The sequence below is a fragment of the Ruditapes philippinarum genome, unplaced genomic scaffold, assembly GCF_026571515.1.
Source record: "Ruditapes philippinarum isolate M1 unplaced genomic scaffold, ASM2657151v2 ctg2578_1_1_1_1, whole genome shotgun sequence".
NCBI lineage: Eukaryota > Metazoa > Mollusca > Bivalvia > Venerida > Veneridae > Ruditapes > Ruditapes philippinarum.
In genome coordinates, this window is record NW_026855989.1 from 55,740 (window position 1) to 60,488 (window position 4,749).

The 4,749-nt window shown below is 32.2% G+C and overlaps 1 long non-coding RNA gene across 2 annotated transcripts; it reads left to right on the forward strand.

Annotated features, from left to right (window-relative positions):
* The first annotated feature begins 931 nt into the window (after positions 1–931).
* On the forward strand, positions 932–4,533 carry LOC132745055 (uncharacterized). Of its 2 annotated transcripts, none has more exons than XR_009627780.1 (3): positions 932–2,022; positions 2,323–2,399; positions 4,143–4,533. It is a non-coding gene; the product is annotated as an uncharacterized LOC132745055 (long non-coding RNA). The 2 variants fall into 2 exon arrangements; XR_009627779.1 differs by having other exon boundaries at positions 932–1,757.
* Positions 4,534–4,749: the final 216 nt, after the last annotated feature.

Here is a 4,749-nt window from a genome sequence, read left to right on the forward strand (position 1 = left end):
AAACAAATATCCTCTATATAATATATGTCAAATTTATCTCGTTATATATTTTTATACATCGTACAATTCTATCTAAACATGTTATCTTTCTTCAGAGCATAAAGTGTCCGTATACTGTGACTTTGATTACGTTCATGAAAACAATACAATTATAACGACGTACTCAAACACGGACTGGAAGCAAATATCAGATACTGAATATGAAATAACTAACCCTGGAGTAGACGAGGCGCTGTCTGCTGGTTATAAGTGCATGCAGAAGGTACATAATATGAGCCGCGTCACGACAAAGCAAACATAGTGCGTTTGCGACAAGCATGGATCCAGACCAGCCTGCGCTTCCGCGAAGTCTGATCAGAATCCATGCTGTTCGCTTACAAACCCTATAACAAGTAGAGAAACTGATAGCAAACAGCATGGATCCTGATCAGACTGCGCGGATGCGCAAGCTGGTCTGGATCCATGCTGGTCGCAAACCCATTATGTTGGTTTTGTCGTGACGCAGCTCATATGTTAGGAATATGTAGCTGATATATGATTACATGAAGATTTACTTGATAATGTAGCAATAGAAAAACAGGTTCAGTACAAAACACCTTATTCATTTTAATAGATTGATAATACATGACATATGTATCTATGAGTTCAATATATTTTTTATGTCCTTTAAGTAACGCAACTGTTTTCTTTTTACATAAAGTTTCATCATTTCCATTGGTGTCATTAACGGTGATAGAGTGAGCAACGAAAAGTATTATTAACAAAGGGTTTCTCATAATATCTTTATTCTTTATTTTTAACATATTTTTTGTATATCGGTTTCTATTACTAAATTATAACCAGTTACTTTTTGTATAACATAACCGAACGAATAACAAATTAAAATAATACTTGTTTTTATGATATTTAAGTGACAAATAGTCTAGTCAGTCTGTAAATCGACCTCAAACAAATTGCAACAGAAAATATTTTACCTGGTATAGAAAGTATATGGAATAACATGAATCATATCAAAAGTCTAGCAAAATCTAAGTTGCGCAACATAGAAAAAAACGGGTTTTTATCGCGTTATTTTTTGTGATTTTTTTCTGACGATAACGGTCTTCCATAGGCGAACAAAGCGTCTCCGATACTCAGAATAGCGACTGCATAATGGCGACAACAACAACAAAATAAGTGTAAACAAAATAAATGTCAGTAAAGTACACTGTAAAGTGGGTTAGTATATTTTCCTTAAAAGATTACAGATCATAATAGGAATTATTAATGTGGGGTCGTAGGTTTATTATGAGTATTTGTTGAAAATTATTACTTGTTTTACCAGTTCTTTATCCATTGAAGGTCAACAGGTGTTTCAAGCGATCTGTATTATACTTTTCATGGAAAACAGTTTAATTTATATAAATCACAACTCTGATCAACTCCTGTCTTAGTAAACATTCAAAAACGCCCTAAAATGTGTATTTATAACAAGTTAATTTCGACAGTATTTTTAAACTATGGAACGCCAACGTCACTTTATTTATGACGAATTACGTTAAATAAGTTTTGAATACTTTAATCATGTTTTATTGTTAAATGTGTATTCAAGGTGTTTTTTTGTATTTTTTAATAGTTTTTTTTTTAAATTGTTTTACATATATAATGTATGTAATGTTATTATTATTTCAGGGGTACCGCTTTGAGGAAGTCTTCTTTGATGTATGCTTGATTTTGAAAATAAAAAAAATCCAGTAAACTATATGTACACTAAATGAGTAAGTTTGCTTTCCTGTGCTTACATTTGTAATATTTTTACATATATAACACAAATATCAAACATTATCTTTTACTAGTTTAAGTGAATATTAAACATGGAGGAAATAGAGCGTCGTATGCATAATTCAATATATCTGAAATTATTTTCAGTTTTTAATAGACATAGAAGAAATTTATACATGAAAAGGTGACATGAAAAATTTATCAATAAACAAACGTGATTTCTAGTTATGGTTCATGATTGGCGATGTGTATGAGTTCAAGGTAAACATGCACAGTTGATCCATAATTTAAAAGAAAATCTTTTATGCATACAATAGCACCTGCGCGAATTTGAAAAAGTGCATTACTTGTATAAGATTAATTCACAGCGATATATTAGTATTTCTTTCGGAATGCACACCTAAGTTGACTATAGTATAATTTTATCACTTTTGAAAATCAAAATTTAAGCAAATACATGTAACAATAAAAACATCTGTGAATTCTATAGAACCTTATTTCACGTAAATATGAAAATAAGATTCTAATCCTTTCAAACTTGAAGTAATTTCTATGTTACAGATTTCATCAACACACCAGAGCCAATGGGTATGCCCGATCATGTGTTCTGAGGACACTGTGATGTATACGAGTTAAAGGTAAAGATGCATAGTTGAGACACACAAAATCACTTTAATGATATTTTTCATATAAGCAAACTTTTAAAGTGTGTCATAAGTTCCATATAGTAACATATCAGTACAAATATTTTTGAATGCATGCACGGATGGGCATTACAAATGCTTAAAATCTAAAGGTGACATTTTTTAACTCAATATGTGACTTTATCTTTACATTACTTCCAAAGACTTTAACCAGCAGGTATTTTATATTTATAATTTTAGATAAAAACCTTAGAAAATAAAAATAATAACTTGGGCGGTAACGAGGCTTGCCGAGTTACCGCACATGGGCGGGTTACCGAGGGACGGATATTCCGATCCGAACCGCAAACATATGTCACATATTTTTCTTGCATATTTTACGATATAACATTATATTTTGAATTCTTTATCTTAATTTTAAATGGGAATTTATGCCATTACAACCGAAACTATTTTCGAACAACAGCGTATGAAATTACAACTTCATTCATAACTGTAAAATTACGTCATCCTAAAACCCCAGTCACACTAGAGCTTAAGATTACTTGCGACCACCGGCGACTTGTAAAACTGACGATCATCAGCGATTGTCTGCGACCAAAACCATTTTGCACGTATAAATTTACTTCTGCGATTATCGTAAGACCAGTCATCATTGACAATCGCACGACAGGTCATAAGCAAACGTACGATGGTGTGGGATTACTTACGACTAGCAAACATAGGATTTGTCTTATTATGCAAAAAAGGTTGATGTTCTATTGTTCTTATACATAGGGAATCCTCCCGATGCCATTCACTGTAAGTGTACTAACAACCTAAACCTATGACTATTCAACTGCTAATTGCTTTGATTGCTGTGATTCATACACATGATCATCTTAAAGTTGAAGGCATTAAATATATGATTCATTTAATTTAATTAGATAAAACGTGCATGTAAAATAAAACAAATAAAGTATGAAAAACAGCATATAAGCGTCAATTAGAATTCATTTTTTTAAATTGCATTGAAATTGTGCAAGGCCGCATATGACAGCATATTTTTATTTTTCAATCGCCACAGCGACAGAGAGCGTTAACTTCACGCGTATTCTTCTATGCCGCAAAAGATGTGTATTTATCTTTAAAATTACTCCAACAGTCTGGTAAAAAAACTTCTTTACCCCTCAAAAAGTTTTGTATGCATGACTAACAAAATACTTGTGTCGAATTTCTTTTATCATATTAGATGTTTCTATGGTAGGCTGTCTAAACAGTTGACAAATGTTTATGAAAGTGCCGTTTTCCGACGCCTTAATGAAGACGTTTTTGCATAAATAAACGTTGCAATTACAAATGATTACACAATAATACAATGTTCAAACGACGTGAAATTTTAGCAGGCTTTACATTAACCTTCGGCAAATATTGGACATGATCCCTTTTTGTGTCGGGCACTTTGGTGTATTATAAATTTCAACGAACGTCGTGTTCTTTGAGTTGCGCTGCTGTGGCGTATCCAGGGTTATTTAAGGCGGCCTGAGACGGTACTGGATGTTTATAATCAATTATATTTGGCAATTAAATAGAAGAAAAATCGATCTTTGCGCATTTATAAATCTAATGAAGAAAACATAAAAAGTTATCAGAATTATAAACAAATTTTGGGTAATTCTGGATCAAACTCCATTATAATGTAAAAAACAGATTTTATAAATCTTACAATATCAGTTATTGTTGTGTTTTTTTTTCAAGATGAACTCCTGTCGGATTTGTTAACGGCTGTTTGATGATCATACAAAGACAGTTAAAGGCAACGAAAAAGAATGCAAGGGAATAAATGCTGCCAGTGAGAAATAAAATGACAGTTTAAAAGTTGAATCAGAATAATATATTCACATTGAGTGTAGAAAGATGTACTGTAACCCACATTACACTAAAAGAGACACTAAGACAGAAAAATAGAACACTGATACCACCATTGTGATCAATGACTGATAAGTTTTCATACAAAACAGATTGTTTATATTGTGGTCAATCTTTAATAAGTAAGGGTAAAACAAGGAAGTGTGATGTTTTTAGCCAGTAAGGACACTAGAACCTACTATTTTGAATATTATTATACATGTATGCAGAGGAATGACTGTTTATCTGATACAGTGAGAGTAAGGATAGAACAGGTTCATGACTTGCTTGTAGCCGATGCTCTTTACCATCAAACATGTTAATGCTCCTCTAATTTCAGAACTGGAAAAGATATATCAGAAGAATTTCAGGTGCTACCATCTAGTGATAAAAAGTGAAAGATTGGTCGACCAGAAATTACAGAAGCGAGTGACGCTTTGTAAAAGTCATGACATTC